General features: G+C 44.1%; 1 pseudogene across 1 annotated transcript in view; it reads right to left on the reverse strand.

Annotated features, from left to right (window-relative positions):
- Positions 1-19,902, reverse strand: part of LOC311111689 (transcription initiation factor TFIID subunit 4-like) — a 91,873-nt pseudogene that overhangs the window by 28,478 nt on the left and 43,493 nt on the right. Inside the window, exon 13 of the transcript XR_014615921.1 lies at positions 5,013-5,135. The product of XR_014615921.1 is annotated as a transcription initiation factor TFIID subunit 4-like (transcript). The remainder of the gene's footprint in view (positions 1-5,012; positions 5,136-19,902) is intronic.

The following is a 19,902-nucleotide window of genomic DNA, read 5'->3' on the forward strand; positions in this document are numbered from 1 at the left end:
CAACCGATAACAGCCTCTTGGTGCCCCCTCTAATCAGGACTATGTATGTGCCATGTTAAAGCTGTAGAGATAACCCACAGGAATCATCCTGCTTGGCTCATTATATCATCACATTACATATGTAAATGTGGGCTCCATTCCAGAACCTCTCCAACATTCTACATGTTACTCATGCTGCATTCCTTTCTGTTGAAGGATTAAAATGACAGCCAATAGGAGGTCAATGCCAATGAATACATTGACTGCACCGATGCAATACAGTAGTTACTCCCCTGAGCAACATTTTAAGGACGGTTAATAGAGGCACGCGCCTATAGCCTCTTCCACTGTGCTCTCTGTGAAATCCCACTGGACGGATAGAATGGGGAAAGGAGAGGAGGAGGGGAGGAGGGAGGGAGTGGTGGATGAGGTAGATGTCCCCTCTCTCTTACCAAGCAGCTGGCCTGCATGCCTTAACCAAACAGCCTGCCTGCCTGCCCAGTCCCAGTCCCCTCCTCCTCCCCCCAGAACGATCCTCTTCTCCTCTCTGCCTCTCTTTCCTGTTTGTCTGGCTGAAGACCTGGCCATTTACTCCCAGGCAGCGCGTTGGGAGGGAAGGAGAAGGAAGAGGAGGAGAAGAGAGCAAAAAGGAAGGGAAGAGAGTACAGGGGAGGATAGAAGGAAGGGGGGAGGACGGAGGGGAGAAACTGCACACTCCAAGTTGGGATTGATTTACTTCATTAACCGAGATTACAAGTTTAACTTACAAACCAGAGGTCAACATTTCTCATTAACAAGGGGACCGTGGAGAACCCGAGGGCTTGGAGACCAGTCTTATTACTGACTACACATTTCAATCTGTCTTTGATGTTCCATGTCTGCCTTTCTCCCCCTCTTCTCCTCTCCTGTTTTTTGGCAGAGAGGTTGATTTTAATTGTAGCTATAGAACAGAGCATAGTTTGCCTGTAAGCCAGCCTCCACATCTGTAGTGAGTGCAGCTTTAGTGATATTGGGTGCAGTCCATAGCTCGGGGCTAATTTTAATGGTTCCCCCTTTCATTGGAGACTCAGATTGTTTTCCACGTGATTCCTGTTAATTTAGCTGGAGGAAAGGGCATCAGTTTTCCTTGTGCTTTTCCCCTCTCTCTCCCCATGCCTCTCGCTCTATTGCCTCACTCCATTTTTCTCATCTACACCCTCAAAGTAAGAAGGTGAAATGAATTCAAATAGAAAAATAGTCTGCTTGCTATTAAATCTCTTCTTGCCTTACCTTTCCACCCAGCACTGCCTGGGAGAGACAAATAGGAGGATGACAGTGTGGTTATACAGTACTGTACAAGTCCGGGCAATTTAGCTGCCATTGTTGTTGTACGTCAACAAACAAGACTGTTCCTTTGATGTGATAAATGGCCCAACCGCCTAGATGATGATAACTGTGTGCTCGTAAATGTGCCAAGGATGTTTCAGAGCTCTGAGCACGTTTTACACTCCAATATGTTCCATCATAGTAGAGGCACTGGGATCTTTACATTTTAAAGCTTGTCCTGATATTGGCCTATATCACAGTTATGAAATGTCACATTACATTGACACTCTCCCCAACAATACTAAACCCTGTATTCTTATTTTTAAAGGGATAAAATCACAACATGGGCAGTTCATGCCCAAACAAGTACCAATTAATTACTACTGCTCTGAAACTATTCCATTTGTGAAAGGAAGGAGACTCCATAACATAGTGATGGTGACAGTCCAATGTTTGTCTGGGTGACTGGACAGTGACCCTGCTCAGTCTGCCAGGCTGGGATGCATGGCTAACCCATTAGCTGTAAATGTCCCATAGCATAGCCATAGTACCATAGTTACTGGAGGCTAGCCATGTCAGGGCTAATACTGTAGGCTGATGTTTGAGAAGGTGGAAAGGTAAAGAGCATCTATTGGACCCATGATAACACCCAATTCACCTTCACCAGTCCTTCTCATTCCACATCCCCCTTCCTCTAGTCCTCCTTCATCCTTCTCTAGCCCTCCAGTTGGCTTAGTAGAGCACTTCAAAAGGCCATGTGTGCTGCTCAGCACAGGGGTTGTTGGGGGGGTTGTAGAGGCGTTAGTGCTACCCCTGTCTGTGCTATGACCCACAGTCAGGGCCACAGCAGGCCCTTGTCTCTCTGCCCCTGTGAACAGCCCCTGCCATTGGCTCCCTGTAACTAATCCGCCCTGCGGAGCACTGTAAGGCCCCCTTTGTTGCCTCCTGCAGACCAGATCAGGCTGGAGACAGACACTCCAGTGTTGACTGGCTATCAGTTTCAGACCTTTTGGCAGTCTAGAGCCGAAGCAGCCAGACTCCAGCACAGCAGAGCTCTGGCCAAGCCACCATCAAATGGAGGTAGAAAAAAAAACATGTACCGAAATTGTGTCACCTGAATTCTTTCACGGTCGGAACACGGCGGAAGGGTGGTCGGAAGGGGTAAAGATGGGGGGATTGTTAGTTTCAACAGGAGCTCTCTCTACTATAACAGAACGGAGTAACAGAGAGTAGGATCTCAAGAAGGTCATTATCCTCCCTCTCCTAATTTGAGCTCCGGCGCAGCACTGAAGGGCTGCCTTTGTCTGTCTGGGATTAATGCGGAAAGCTCAGGATGCAATGTCAGAGGGAAGTAATCAGCCAGCCAGCCAGGCAGCGTGGGCCCTACTCCTTCATAATGCTGCCTGCCTCTGCTGCCTGCTCCTGGCCAGGGCCCCCGGCTCATTTCTGTGGAGATGAAATCTATGACAAGCCCCTCAGTGAAGCTGAGAGCAGGCAACAGTCCAGTAACACCCACAGGGCCTGCAGGCATCCTGTGACCCCCTTAGAAAAGTCACATTCACTTTGCTCTGGAGAAGGGAAAGAGAACGCCGCCGGCGCTTCCAGCCCATGTGAAATGAAGAAATGTGAGGAGGTGAAAATGAAGTGAAAATAAGTTACGATTCCTCCCTCTCTCTCCTCCCCTTGTCGCAATCGCTCAGAAGAGGGGTGGAGGGGGAGGGAGGGGGTGGAGGGGGTGGTATGACTTCACTTAATTATAGCCACCTAATTAAACGGGAACAGGACGTTAAAAACAGCTCTGGAATAAATGGATATTCATGTTTATGTTGTGTGACTGTTTATGTTAGATATATAAACCGGATTGTTGAGCTTTTTTTTCCTCTGCAGCAAACAGAGGGTCGAGGGCTCGCTAACCGATCAGGGTAAAACATAGTGAAAGAGGTTGGCACTGCACTCAAGGACCAGAAGTAATGCATTTATTTGGTTATTTATGCCTTTTTATACTGGGTGCATTACTGTGCTCTTTCTGCAGCAGGTTGCAACTAAGCAAATGATGTGAAGATACAACCCAATAAGCAGGTTATTAAAATGACCAATTGACATTCAGAAATTCAGAGCTTTTTTTATTTTTTATTCATCATATTCACAGAATTACAGCAGTAATCAGAGAATATCGTGGGGAGGTTGAATAGTTCAACATTTCTTTCTCTGAGAATGTAAAATATTTCTGGTTGCAGAATAACTGTGAGTGGCACAGTGGTCTAAGGCACTGCATTGCAGTGCTAGCTGTGCCACTAGAGATCCTGGTTCGAATCCAGGCTCTGTCGTAGCCGGCCGCGACCTGGAGACCCATGGGGCGGCGCACAATTGGCCCAGCGTCGTCCAGGGTATGGGAGGGAATGGCCGGCAGGGATGTAGCTCAGTTGGTAGAGCATGGCGTTTGCAACGCCAGGGTTGTGGGTTTGATTCCCACGGGGGGTCAGTGTGAAAAAAAAAATATATATATATATATACATAAATAAAATAATAATGTATGCACTCACTAACTGTAAGTCGCTCTGGATAAGAGCGTCTGCTAAATGACTAAAATGTAAATGTAAATGACTTAATGTATAACCATATACTGTATTGGAGAAATGTGATAACCGGGCTGTTCTTTAACAATTTTCAACAGGAGACCATTCTTTTATAATACCATAATTCATCTTAATTAACAACAGACTGAGTTAGTCAGAAGGGAATAAGTCAACATGCTCTGGTCCTGTCGATGTGGATATTGGTTCATGTATCACAGATATATTCCCATCATCTTCCTTGTATTAGCTTACTGAGGTTTCCAATGTGATGCATTAGATACATGCCCCAAAACGGGCTAATGTATAACAGGTTATTTCTGTTAAGGAGGTCTGGTATTAAGAATACAACAATAACACCCCAAAAACAACAACTCCAATCCTTGGATAATTGATAAACAAACTAACAAACCACCATAACTGCTCCCAAACCCCTCTCATCATAAAAATAGAATCCCTAGAACATTGACTTGAATGGGGATCCCATTCTAGGGATTATATTTCTCTGCCTCACACCATGGTATTGACTCATGTCTCTAATCTAAAGGGAGATTTCAGAAGGGCTCATCTTCATCCACTTTATAGATGAATAAGTATGAGAACAATGTAATGGTTGAGAGGAAGGCCTGCACACTGTGTACCAAGCCCACCATAGAACTCTTCCTAAATAATATGAGGGCAACAACACAGAGCCAATCAGAGTACATGGATAAAGGAGGGTTTTAGTACTTCACATTAATTCCCTCCAACATCTGGTTCTTGACTAATGAATAGCAATACTGGGGAGCATGTGGCCATGCAATTCATCAATGTTCAGTAGAAACAGAAGAGAAACAGTCCATTGGGCATGCAAACTTGTTGTGTGTGAACATACCATTCTGGGCATCTAATAGGTACACCCTACTACCCATATTGGGGTTGGTGAGTAATTACAATTGACATTCATCTCAACAGCGTGGTCCTAAAACTTTTTTTTTTGGACGACTGGGCGTATAATTTTTTTTTTGAGAGGAATCGAACAATGTTTGTTTTATGTGTTAGTTTTGTTTCAGAAGTGATTGTGTAGGTATATATCTCATCCTGCTACAACAGGTTAAAGAAAACTACAGAAGCTAACTACCAGTTGGCGACTTTATAGGGGGGCTCCGGTCTTACCTCGGTCCCTGATGGCGTGGCCCCTGGCGAGTCCATCTTGCGTTTCTTCCGAGGTCCAATGGCAGCTAGCGCGGTCAGGTTTGCGTCTCGTTGCCTCACCAGGGCCATCTCCTGTTGCTGCATCTGAGAGAGACAAAGCAACAGGCACACATTAGCTTAGCATTACTAGCTCAGCATGACCTTCAGTTACATGGGTCAAAGGATTACATGGGGGTAACGATGCAGAGACATTGGTGAGACGGGGGAATGTGCGAAGAAAACCTAGCTAGTAGTTATCGTACTATACTTGTTGTTTAGATCTAATGGTCTATCGTTCATCTACCCTCTATCATAATAGTACCAACTGTAACTATTTGACCAACTCTCAGCTGGTAGCAAAGGTATGACCAAAATAATTTGGCAGGGAAATTGATTTCTGTCCCATCTGCCAAAGCAGGCTAAAATGTTACATATCATAAATGGATGAACACAATGGACATCATCAGTAGCAGAGGCATGTCTGTGCGCACAGAACAGGTCTATTGCTGAGAAATTACATTTTAATGTCCATCCCTCCAGTAAGTTGCCCATCTCTCTCCCTTCCTCCCCAAACCCAGATAGAGACAAAATGGCAGCATGTTGTCAGGGATTAGCAGCGTTCATGTCTGTGAGTCTGAGTGGTGAGCGGTGCTGCATGGTCACATTCCTCATTGTGATTTTTCAGTTTGTGATGTGTAAAGGGGAAGCAGTGGTGAGGCGCTGCCTGAGGTAATGTCATGTCTGACCTGGGGGCTGAGAGGGAGAAGGGCTGAGGGGAGGGAGGGGAGCGTTGCTGGGAGCTGGCCTTTCTGCTGCATAGGGCTGGGGCAGGGCGGACGTGTGAGAGCCTGGGGCCATGGCAGCACAGAGGGCGTCAGCTCCTCTCCCCCCACACCCACGTGCCTATCCTATCAACTCCAGCCACAGCCACAGCACGGAGGGGAGAAACGCCTGCCTGCCGAACTGCCTGCCCAGTGGGGGAGAGGCCTGGGTCGAAGTGAACAGAGACAATCAATGTGTTCTTTCATGTCTTTCATGTTCTTTTATGTTATCTAAGATCGTGTGTATGTGTCTGTGTGTGTGTGTGTGGGGTGTGTGTGTGTGTGTGTGTGTGTGTGTGTGTGTGTGTGTGTGTGTGTGTGTGTGTGTGTGTACATGCATGCGTGTTGTCTGATCAGGGGAAATGTCATGTTGCTTTCAGATGGTGCTCTGTTTCAACTGTTATGGGCAGCCAAGCTATATGGAGACGGTGCCTTTTGTATCCTTGTATGCAATACCTTTGAAATGTTTGAATCCTTCTTGATGTAATGTGATGTGATTTGTTGATTCAAATGAAGTATTTAAAATGTGTGCTTGTGTATGTGCATGCGTTTTGTCTGATCAGGGGAAATGTTACTTTCAGATGGTGCTCTATAAAAGGTTGCATTGGTTTACAAAAACCCGATCCAAAATGTGCATGCAGTTGTCTCTGATTTTTAAAAAGCCCCGGGCAAAGTATGCCCTTTAGGGTGTTGCCACTTCACATTTAGCAAGGCAAAACCGTTGAAAAATTCAAAGCACACTGACAACATAAACTAGGATAAACTAGGAGACAGGAAAAGCTGCAATAATAACCAGACAGAAATCCACCCAAACTTTACTGTGCATTTTCCATCACATTAAAGTCTTGTAGCCGTTTTCCAGGGCTGTGTGCTGTAAGCAACACGCAGTCCTGAGGAGAGGAGCAGTTCCACCACTGCTCCACCACCACCGCTCCCAAACACCCATAAACACGTAACAAGATGACAGGTTCAGGAAGTGATTCCTCTCCTCCTGAGTGGCGCAGTGGTCTAAGGCACTGCATCGCAGTGCTAACTGTGCCACTAGAGATCCTAGTTCGAATCCAGGCTCTGTCGCAGCCGGCCGCGACCGGGAGACTCATGGGCGGCGCACAATTGGCCCAGCGTCGTCCAGGGTAGGGGAGGGAATGGCCGGCAGGGATGTAGCTCAGTTGATAGAGCATGGCGTTTGCAACGCCAGGGTTGTGGGTTCGATTCCCACGGGGGGCCAGTATAAAAAAAATATGTATTCACTAACTGTAAGTCGCTCTGGATAAGAGCGTCTGCTAAATGACTAAAATGTAAATGTAAATTCCAGGGAGTGTTTGGGTGTGAATTAAGGCAGAACTATGCAAATGAGGAAATCCAGTGGAAAGGAAGGCGTCAGCTGGATAAACTAGCTATCTACTATGGCTAGAGACTTCCATTACACAGCTTGGGTGCAGATATCAGATGGATCTCTGGTATCAATGTTAATCCTGTTAAGCTTGGTCACATACAGAAAGCTCTGAAGGCTTGACCTCAAAGGATTCTGCTGCCTCCATGGAGAGAGAGAGAGAGAGAGAGAGAGAGAGAGAGAGAGAGAGAGAGAGAGAGAGAGAGAGAGAGAGAGAGAGAGAGAGAGAGAGAGAGAGAGAGAGAGAGAGAGAGAGAGAGAGAGAGAGAGAGAGAGAGAGAGAGAGAGAGAGAGAGTGAGAGTCTGGGTCTGCGTGTCTATGTCTATGTGTTAGGGGTCTGGGTCCTGCTATCTCATTGATGGGACCAGGATGCCGGGATGCATCTCCACCCTGCCTGGCAGTTGGCACCAGGCATTGGCTCACACAGCCTGCAGCGTTCTACCCTGCCTGTTCTGCCATTCAGATTTATGACTGTATGATAAATGCAGACCTCATTTCACCATCTGCAAACCTCCCTCAACCCCAACCCTCCCTCCTCCAGTCTGCATTTGATGCTGGGAGAAGAGACTGATTCCAATCTGATCTGAGGCCTGCTGCCATAGTGCTTCTATAGCTCTACATCAGATGACTGAAAACCTGGGCTGCATCTGAAATGAGAAACTATTTCCTATACAGTGCAGTGCACTACTTTTGATCAGAGCACTATGAGTCCAGGTCAAAACTAAAGTATAGATGGATTTGACCCTACTGGCAACATATTCCCTATATAGTGCACTACGTTTTCCCTGTATATTGCACTCCATTTGACCAGGTCAAACGTAGTGCAGTTTATAGGTTGCCCTTTTGGACACTCCCCTGGGCAGGGCCTGTGTATTATTGACTAGTCTAACCTACGAATGAGAAGCCTCAACTAGATTACCACCAAGGTCACTGAAATACTGGAGTCTGCAGCTCTAATCAATAGAATAAAAGAACCAATAACCAACAAACATATATTTGCCAGGTTCGATCAATGTCTGCGCTTAAGTATTTGGTTCTCCCCAAGTCTCTTAAAAAACAGTTCCTGCAGTCTGCCCGCATGCCCTTTGGAAACAGGGAAGGAGACTTGTAAACTCAAATTATTTACAAAGGTCAGGAGAAGTAGAACATTGCTAAGATGTGATGCAAAAATCCCCTGATAGAATCTCCAATCAATGCGTTTGCCCAGTAGTCAGGCTACACTTTATAGCTAGAGGTTCTGGTTTCAATACACAAACAGAAATGTTAATACCTTTAACATCATAACAACATAACTGAAAAAAAGTATTCAGTAGATGGATTGAGTGAGTGAAGTGAAGAAACAGTCAATATTAGATGAGTGGATATGTATTTTATAGCCCTATTCTGTCCCATTTGTTGGCTGAGGTCTTCCCATGCTTATTTACTTAGTTGTTCCTTTTTCTAAATAATTTACAGCAGTGAAAAACTCAGTCAGGGCTATGCCTTAAATGCTTCACTAAAAATTCAGCCCTTCAAGTGTCAAACCCACATAAAAACCCAATGCACAGTTCTTTGTCTCCTCACAAGGAAAGAACACGATGTCCATGTTCTCTACATGATGCAAAAATGTCTAAAACAGGGAAAGGCAGGCAGCTAGAGAGAGACCGTTCTCCAGACAGACAGCAATCAGATAAACCCCACATACACAGAGGAGTCAGTTCCATAAGCCACAATGGCCAACCTGACGTTTTCTATCTGTGCAGTTCGCTTGGTAACAAAGGCTTCTCCCCCCTGGCCTGAAGGACTAGCTGCTCGCCTCGCGGCCCCCCAGACGCTTACAGACAGATGTCCTTGGTGGAGCGGAACGCAGAGCAGAGAGGAGGCAGGGCAGGCAGGCAGGGCTGACGTCACAGACGGCTGTGGAGTGGAGGAGCAGGGGGCTCTCTGCCTTCTAAAAGGGCCCAGGAGAAAGGCAGGGCAGGGGGCCTCTGCTGATCTCTACCCCCAGCCCAGACCTGGTCTGAGGGCCGATGGGGCACAGCAGGGGAACTCTAAGGGCCACAACAACCCATATAATAAGCTATATACTGTATACTGATGGTGTGTGTGCACGCATGTGTGTGTGTGTGCATGCATGGGTGCATGTATTAACTTCCTACTTAAATCTACCTAAATCCATGCATTTGATTTCATCCCTTGACACCCACACAGCAGACTTTTTTTTGGTAACTATATGAGGCAGCCTGTCTCTCCGTTCTATGAACATCTGTGAGCTGTAAGGCCTTTTCTCATTTAAAATGGCTGGTAGTTAAGCTAGGGGAGTCTAAGCTGAATCGCCAATCAGATCTCCAACCTCATCTCAACTCAGTAGACACCCAATATGACTGGGCCAATCTGCTATGTCTCCCCATGTTTCAGCCCTAACCTACTGATGTGGGGGCTATGTTTGGTAGAGCTAAAGTGCATTCGGAAAGTATTCAGACCCCTTTACTTTTTCCAAATTTTGTTACGTTACAGCCTCATTCTAAAATTGATTAAATTGTTTTTCCCCTCATCAATCTACACACAATACCCCATAATGACAAAGCAAAAACAGGTTTTTAGAAATGTTTGCAAATGTATTAATAATAGAAACTGAAATATCACATTTACATAAGTATTCAGACCCATTACTCAGTACTTTGTTGAAGCACTTTTGGCAGCGATTACAACCTTGAGTCTTCTTGGGTATGACGCTACAAGCTTGGCACACCTGTATTTGGGGAGTTTCTCCCATTCTTCTCCGCAGATCCTCTGAAGCTCTGTCTGATTGGATGGGGAGCGTTGCTGCACAGCTATTTTCAGGTCTCTCCAGAGATGTTCGATCGGGTTCAAGTCCGGGCTCTCGCTGGGCCACTCAAGGACATTCAGAGACTTGTCCCGAAGCCACTCCTGCGTTGTCTTGGCTGTGTGCTTAGGGTCGTTGTCCTGTTGGAAGGTGAACCTTTGCCCCAGTCAGGTCCTGAGCGCTCTGGAGCAGGTTTTCATCAAGGATCTCTCTTTATTTTGCTCTGTTCATCTTTCCCTCGATCCTGACTTGTCTCCCAGTCCCTGCCACTGAAAAACATCCCCACAGCATGATGCTGCCACCACCATGCTTCACCGCAGGGATGGTGCCAGGTTTGCTCAGTTTGGCCGGGCAGCCAGCTTTAGGAAGAGTCTTGGTGGATCCAAAATTCTTCCATTTAAGAATGATGAAGGCCACTGTGTTCTTGGGGACCTTTAATGCTGCAGAAATTTGTTGGTACCCTTCCCCAGATCTGTGCCTCGACACAATCCTGTCTCGGAGCTCTACAGACAATTCCTTCGACCTCATGGCTTGGTTTTTGCTCTGACATGCAATGTCAACTTTGGGACCTTACATAGACAGGTGTGTGCCTTTCCAAATCATGTCCAATCAATAGAATTTACCACAGGTGGGCTCCAATCAAGTTGTAGAAACAAGGATGATCAATGGAAACAGGATGCACATGAGCTCAATTTTCGAGTCACATACCAAAGGGTCTGAATACTTACGTAAATAAGGTATTTCTGTTTTTGTTTTTTTAAATACATTTGCTAAAATTTCTAACAACCTGATTTCGCTTTGTCATTATGGGGTATTGGATGTAGATTGATGAGGAAAAAAATTATTTAATCAATTTTAGAATAAGTCTGTAACGTAACAAAATGTGGAAAAAGGGAAGGGGTCTGAATATTTTCCGAATGCACTGTATAGCTGTGGTATACAGGTTGATTTAAAGGGACAATCTGCAGTTCAAACAACAACAAAACAGTCAACTCACCACTGTTTTGATGAACCGCTGAGTGATGGGGCTTGAGAAATGTACCCACTCTCTAATTCATAGACAGAGCTATGGATGCAAGGACTGACTAGCCATGATATCAAATGTATAGTTTTAACCATGTTTTGAGGCTATACAGTGTTTGTTTACAATTGCATTGTTTACAAACAAGGGAGTTACATTTTGGGTTCTGATGGGGTATGACAGTTGAACTAAGCTCTGTAAGCATTTCTAAATATATTCTTCAAAAATCAACGTGGCTTCAGAAAGTATTCATACCCCTTGACTTATTCAAAATGTTGTTGTGTTACAGCCTGAATTCAAAATTGATTAAATATATGTTTTTCTCACCCATCTACACACAATACCCCATAATGACTAAGTGAAAACATGCTTTTAGAAATGTTTGCAAATGTCTTGACAATGAAATACAGAAATCTCATTTACATACAGTACTTATTCACACCCCTTTGCTATGACACTCCAAATTGAGCTCAGGTTCATCCGATTTCCTTTGATCATCCTTGAGGTGTCGCTACAACTTGATTGGAGTCCACCTGTGGCCAATTCAATTGTTTGGACATGGTTTAGAAAGAAACACACCTGTCTATATAAGGTCCCACAGCTGACAGTGCTAAGTCCAAGGAACTGTCTGTAGATCTTGGTGATAGAATTGTGATGAGGCGTATATCTGGGGAAGAAATATGGAACTACCCAGACTCTGCCTAGAGCTGGCCCTCTGACCAAACTGAGCAACCGGGCAAGAAGGACCTTGGTCAGGGAGTTGACCAAGAACCCAGTTCCTTGGCTGAGATGGAAGAACCTGCCAGAAGGATAACAGTCTCTACAGCACTTCACCTATCTGGGCTTCATGGGAGAGACGGAAGCAATATGGAAGCCACTCCTGAGAAAAAGGCACATGCCAGCACGCCTGGAGTTTGCAAAAAGGCATGTGAAAGATACTGAGATCATAAGGCAAAAGATTCTGTGTTCTGATGAGACAAAAATGTAACTCTTTGCCCTGAATGCAAAGCACTATGTCTGGAGAAAACCAGGCACAGCTCATCACCCGTCGAACACCATCCCTAACGTGAAGCATGGTGGTGGCAGCATCATGCTATGGGGATGTTTTTCAGCGGCACGGACTGGGAGACTGGTAAGGATAGAGGGAACAATGAATGGAGCCAAATACAGGCAAATCCTTGATGAGAACCTGCTTCAGAGTGCAAACAACCTTAGACTGGGGTGAAAATGTACATTCAAACAGGACAATGACCCCAAGCATACAGCCAAAGCAACGTTGGAATGGCTTCAGAACAAGAATGTGAACGTCCTTCAGTGTCCCAGCCAAAGCCCAGACTTGAATCCCATTGAAAATCTGTGGAAAGACTTGAAGATTGCTGTTCACCGCTGCTCCCCATCTAACTTAACAGAGCTTGAGAAACTCTTAAAGGAAGAATGGGAGAAAATCCCCAAATCCAGATGTGAAAAGCTGATGCAGACATACCCAAGACGACTCAAAGCTGTAATCACAGCCAAAAAGTGCTTCTACAAAGTATTGACTCAGGGGTGTGAATACTTACGTACATGAGATAATTCTGTATTTCATTTTCAATACATTTGCAAAGAATTTCTAAAAACATGTTTTCAATTTGTCATTATGGGGTATTGTGTGTAGATGGGTGAGAGAGAGAAATTTATGTATTCCATTTTGAATTCAAGTCAAGGGGTATGAATAATTTCTGAAGGCACTGTATATCATTAACTTAAAAGTAAAAAAATGGATGTAGCAATCTCAGATGGCCCCTTTAACTGAACTGGATTTGGATACAAATGATCCCAAATAGATGCAGGAAAGAAAATTGTCTGACATGTAGGAAAGCGTCTTTCAATTTTGGTTTTTACAATTGTTTTATGCACAATAATATGTATTTATTCTGCGTAAACACACATACTGTACGTAGGTATGAGTCACTGCATTAACACATTATTATACATAGACATGCTTATCACAATGAATACATTCATGTGCAGTGACTAATACCACATTGAGGAATTTCAACCAAGTGTTTTTCTTCAAAAGATAGAGCGATGATGAAGGCATCTGTTTGCTGTCATATACATCATACATATACGTTACCTATGGAAATCAACCCTAGTTATAGTCTCGGCGTGTTCTATTTTCTCCTGAGCTGGATGGATACGTCAGAACTATTTCCAGAGCCAACAACCAATTATTCAGTGCTCTGAGCCCTCCCCGGAGCTAAGGTCATTATGTGAGGGCCACTATTATGACCCTACGGTTCGTATTTATTTGCAACTTATTTGCAGAAATTAAACCTTGGATAAAGACTGTGTATATAAAATTGGTTGTGTATAAAACACACTCCAAAACCCATCCACAGAGCTAGTATTATCATTCTGTAGAATAACATTTGTAGAATAGTTTTTAAATAATAGGAGTTTTTAAACAGAGGAACCCAGAAATCACTGATAAGCATATTCAAGCAGCAGCATTATAAGGAAACGCCAGGAAAGCGGTGATCATTAAAAATAATGCTTATCTAAGGGAAGATTCCCGACTTGAAATGTTCTTCTTTCACATTGTCTCCCTTTACATGCGACCGTGCTTGGGCTAGCAGTCTTCTCTCCCCCTCTCGCTTTCTTTCCCCGTCTCTTTTTAAAGAGTTAGATTCGGTGCTCATCACCTTTCTATTGATCACGTATAATTTGCATCTAGGAAAAGATGTGAACTCAGATATTCAAGAGGACGAGGACGATCGCAATGATTTATTCATTTCCAAATCAAAAAAGTGGAAGGTAGATGAGAAGAGAGAGAATCTTCACAGGGAAGCTGGGAGAGAGAGAGGGAAGGCAGGCAGCGGAGGGGAGAGGAGACTGCAGGGCTCTGAGGCTGGGCTCCTCTTTCACACTAGCCTCCAGGCACCTGGTGTGCAAGTCCTGCTAATTACCAAGGTGAATCATGCTGCCGCTCTCTAATTAGCCAACATGACAATCTAATGGAAACATGCGGGCAGAGCTGGCACACTTAGAGAATCAACTCACAAAGAAAGACCCCTCTCTTTTACACTACCCTCCTCTTCCTTCCCCTGTGAATTTCTATACAAATGGCATTTCTCAAATAAAAAGGGGGCAGGCTGGTTGAGCTATTGTTCTCTGGTGCAGGTACAGTTTAGAAAGGACAGAGAGGTTAAGAGAATATGAGGTAGTCTGGCTGGTCAGGATTTAGCTCTTCCTCTCTCCTCCGTGTGTGTGGTGTTTGTTCCCTAATTGAAACATGTCCTCAATCCTGCCTCTACTCTCCTCTCGCTGTTTCCCAGGAACGGAGGGAGGCTGGCTGGCACCTCGCCACGAGCGTAGCTCAGCGTACCCAATTCCCCTGTCGCAGGAGTCCCAAGGAGTGCTACAGCGCACAAAGAAAAAGTGGTCCTACAGGCTCCTTTTGCAAGAGAAGACGAGCCGCAATCTCCCTCTGAGGCAAATCTCTCTTCTTCTTTTTTCTCCTTCTCATTACAGGACTTTGTAATATTCGAAAACACACAGGAACACCAAAGGTATTTTTAAAAGGCTTGTGATGTTTTTCTTTATAATATGTCTTGAGGAAAAAAAGAAAGGAAAAAAAACGGAGAGAAGTTGAAACTCCAGACAACAAAGCAACAAATAAAACAAAAAATTGTGCTAGTGTGGACTATTTAGTAGCCTGTGCATATTGAGGAGTTAATCAAAACAGATCTTTTATTCTGAAATAATTAAATTAACAATTAAATAGCCCCGCTTTGATCTTTCAAACAACACTGATGAAACACTTCATGAATGGGAAATATTTGAGAAGATGTGTGGATATCTGATATTTGCATGTATCTACATGCACATTTGTAATAACCACTAAGAGGTTAGAGGTACTTAACCTCGCTGTTTTTCCTGTAGTAGAACACAATCTTCCATGTACAGAGACTCGCAAAGAGCATACTTTAAAAGCCAAACGTAAAAGTTAAATGAAAGGGAGAGATTTACTGCCATGTTTTGGGCTTTACAGTATATCACCAAATGTCAGTGCTCCGTTAACTAGCCCAAACTCGCTTCATAATCATAGTGATTAGTCTGACAGGCTTTAGCCCTGAGCATGCCTAACAGCGAGCGCTCTACACTGGGCACGATGACGGGTTCTGTGGGGCCAAACGATGAGAGGCCGTGAACCACAGATACAACAGACACAAAAGCACTAATAAATGCATGGCACTGTAGCCTTGTCCTCTGACACATCTGACAATAGAGGAGAAATAGCGCTGCATGATGGGGCCTGTTGCACAGGCGTTTTTACAGGCTATATGTGACCTGGTCATCTGTGGGGGATGCTGGGGCAATCATGAACATGTGTCTTAGAGCCAATGATGTCTTGGAGCACATTGGTTACATCCAGAGGTTATAATTAAAATAAGTTGGCTAAATCTACAATATCTCTTGATGGAAGAGAAAAATGTAAAAATGTTGACCAGTGTTTCTATGTCATGTTGATGCTACTGACAGTATGTGGATGTATGTAGATGTTTATGCATCCGGCTAGGACATACAGTACATATAACGCCTCTTGCTTTTAATTGGTGCCATACAAGGTTGAGAGTTGAGCAAGGGCAGAATTCATTGCTGCGTGGTTCAAAACATTTCATGATCAATCCTGGTGTGCAAACGAGGCAAGAAAAAACTCCCTCTGAACGCCCGAGGAGGAAAAATATTTGAGGAAAATTATTCGAACAAAAAGCAGAGAGATTCCCATTGGACAGCTCTCAGTTTCACACGGGTCTGGAATCACTCTGAGCTAAAGTAGAGCAACGCTGCAAGGACACAGATCCGACTGGCTGGATGAGAAGAGAGGGGAAGGGAAGACAGGGACTCCCACATCTCACCCCCTCAGCCCCCCTCTGGCCTGGAACCGGCCCTGCTCGTGATGATGATATGGGGGTGTCATTCAGAGCAACCAAGAGCTGTCTTAACAACAGTCTCACTGACAGTCCTTATAGTCAAAGACACATAAACTGTATAGTGATATGCCTCTAATTAAACAGGCTATATTCAATTCTTGTGGAGGATCATCATTATGTCAAGCTCCAGTCTTGGATAGCAATTGGATGTGCAGGCTTTCATTCCAGCCCTGCAGTAACACACCTGCTTTAGCTAATCATGTCCAGACTGAAGACCATGATTAGTTGATTATTTAAATCAGGTGTGTTTGAGGAAGGAACAAAAGACAGGCTTCTGTGTCCAACTGTCCATCCCCTGATATTCCTCCGCATCAACATGTCATCTGACGATGCCAAAGTTCACCTCTTTCAATTCCTATTTTTCCAGGAAGTTTATCATAGCTGTACCAAGCTGTGATAAGTCTGTAACCCATTTTCCAAATATTTCAATGATCTAAATGTTTCTTTTAGTGGGAAACCTGAAGCAAAAAGCTTTGCGCTCAGCCTTGGCATTGCATGTGGTGTATAAAATATAATTGGGCTTTTCCAATAACACATTTACCATTCATTATTTATGGTTTTCGACAAATTAGATTCTGAAGCCATGGCCCGAAACATCAATGACCCGCATTTCTTAGCTGGTTTGATCGAGAATGAAATTAGGAGGATAAGGCCAACATCAAAATAAAAGCCTGTCCTTACAAAGGCAACGAATTCTAGGGAAACCATTTACCCCAATCAGCTGACAGTCGTTTGACCGACTCCTCCCAACCAATCATAGGCTAAAGAGCTGAGCGACCTCTCAGTTGTGTTCTCACAGCCAGAACCATCCCACTGGGAACAAACTGGTTGAATCAACATTGTTTTAACTTAATTTGTCAACGCATTGTGACCTGGAATCTACGTGGAAAATATATTGAATTTGAAAAAAGTCATCAACTCTTATTTTGAGGGTAAAATTTCAACCACAGGATTATGTTATTATGGTAACCAAATTGCAACATAGACAAATCTTGTATAAAATATGTTGAATTTGTACCTTTAAAACTACGTCAGATCTTCAACGTTATATCCACTATCAGAAAAATATAGGCTGGGTAGCACCTCCTACTGGAGAATGTATCTATCTACAGGTACCCTTTGGTCTCCCATCCAGGGTTTTAACCAAGCCCAGCCCTGATAAACTTTGATATTTGTCACTGACTATTACCAATGTACTATCGTGAGAATGATTGTTGAGAGATCTCCACTTAAAAACAAAATCGATTCACTGTTGCTATCGAAGTCATTCCAAAGGGCAGGTTTAACAGAGCAAATTAAATGTGACCAAATCAGTTATAGAATAGGACTCATTTGGTAGACATTTTAGTCATTTAGCAGATGCTCTTATCCAGAGCGACTTACAGTTAGTGAATGCATACATGTATTTTTATTTTTTATAAATTTTTCATACTGGCCCCCCGTGGGAAACGAACCCACATCCCTGCCGGCCAAACCCTCCCCTACCTTGGACCACGCTGGACCAATTGTGCTCCGCCCATGGGTAGAGCATGGCGCTTGTAACGCCAGGGTAGTGGGTTCGATCCCCGGGACCATCCATACGTAAAAATGTATGCACACATGACTGTAAGTCGCTTTGGATAAAAGCGTCTGCTAAATGGCATATTATTATTATTATTATTAAATTTTAGCCATTTAGCAGACGCTCTTATCCAGAGCGACTTACAGTTAGTGAGTGCATTCATTTTATTTTATTTTTTTCATACCCCCCGTGGGAATTGAACCCACAACACTGGCGTTGCAAACACCATGCTCTACCGACTGAGCTACATCCCTGCCAGCACTTTCCTCCCCTACCCTGGACGACGCTGGGCCAATATTTTTTTTTATTTGTTATATTTTTATTAATTTTTTCATACCCCCCGTGGGAATCGAACCCACAACCCTGGCGTTGCAAACACCATGCTCTACCAACTGAGCTACATCCCTGCCGGCCCTTCCCTCCCCTACCCTGGACGACGCTGGGCCAATTGTGCGCCATCCCATGGGTCTCCCGGTCGCGGCCGGCTACGACAGAGCCTGGATGCGAACCAGGATCTCTAGTGGCACAGCTAGCACTGCGATGCAGTGCCTTAGACCACTGCGCCACTCGCCACTGCGCCACTATTATTATTATTTAAAGTACATTTAAAGTTTGATTTGATTTAGTCCTTTTCTTTCACTTAGATTTTTGGTTGAGATGGAGACGTGAATCCAACATATCAATTATTAATTTGTAGACAAACTGGAATTAAAGCCAGACTACGTCAGTGGCACAGAGATGGAACTATCCAAGCAGAAGATACATCTCCTTCAAATGTTGATATTTGGTTGCATTGACAACCAAACACATTTCAATATCCCTTCTGAAATACAATACATTTAGCCTATTAACTTGTCGACAAGTTAACAAATGATACAGTATGTTGGATTCATGTCTCCAACTCAACCAAAAATAAAAGTTAAAGAATGGGATTAAGCCGGTGGCACAGATGGAACTACCCAAGCAGTAGATACATCTCCTCCAAATGTTGATATTTGGTTGCGTTGTCAACCAAACAAAATTCAATATTACTGTTGTAATACATTAAATAGCCTAAAGATAAGGCTATCTTACAAACTAATGTAACATTAAACTTTAAAATGAGTAACACATCCATGGCCACATTTTGAGGTTACTGTAACTAAAAATGTCTTCTTATGTATTAATAAAAAGCATGCATGGTCAAGATTGCATGGCATGCATAGGTCGTCGCAGGTTTGTGGAGATCTTTACAGTTGCTGTAATAATCTGCGCAACATCTCAAACGGCACTGATCACTTGCACCATGTCTTTTTAAAGTAATTTCAACTGCAGTCCAGGTTGTTTGGTTCTGCTATTAGATGAAGCACAGTGATAACACATTAATCTGTTGTAAATTATTAATACAAAACAAAATATCTGACATTGTATTCCCTTTTGAACTTTGCTGTGCTTTTAAATGGTTGAAAGCGCAGTGATATACTAAAAACTAAAAATAAGACATTGTTTTTCCATTGGAATTTGGTTGTGCTTTTAGATGGTTGAAAGCATAGTGATAACACATTGGAAATTCAACTAACTTTTGGCTGTCTTTTTGAGTGAGTGAATATAGGTTGTAATCTCATTGATCAACGTCTCAACCAAATAATACCAAGTTATCCACATTGAAATTACGATGTGCCCAGTGGGATGTGAGGTCCTGGGGGATGATGAGTTTAGACCAGAGAGATTCTTCCCCTTTCCTCTCCTCTCCTCTCTCCTATCTCCTCTCTCCTCTCCCTGCCTCCAGACGGAGTTCTGATGATGAATCTATGGCCGCAGTGTGTCTGTGTGTCTGACACTGTGATGTATGTAGGCCTGGTCCACTCTCCCCCCACCCCTCTCTCAGTGCTGAGAGGACCTGATGATTAGGCACTGCCTCGCCTCCTGCCTCAGTGGGATTTCAGACAGAGCACACAGACCAGACCAAACAAGAAAGGAATACTTGTTTTGGCCATTGATTTTCACTGGGGGCATTTCTAAAATAGCCCATCTGACCTTTTGGGCGAATGTTTCTGAATGGAGGAAACAGGGGCGCTACACACGTTTGGCTTTATGCCTTTTGCTATCTGCCTGGGCGGTACTGAGGGCTGAGGGGGGCTGAGGGGGGCAGGGCGATGGATTAGGTTGAGGTGGAAACTGGAGAGGTTCGATAGAGGCCACATGTGGCCAAGTCTGCCATCACACTACCAGAGTATGTGTCTCTATCATACAAACTCTATCAGCCCACTCTGACTGGATGTAATTCACCTGTAAGCGCCTCAATAAAGTTCCC

Source organism: Coregonus lavaretus, assembly GCF_964263955.1.
Source record: "Coregonus lavaretus genome assembly, chromosome: 37".
Lineage (NCBI taxonomy): Eukaryota > Metazoa > Chordata > Actinopteri > Salmoniformes > Salmonidae > Coregonus > Coregonus lavaretus.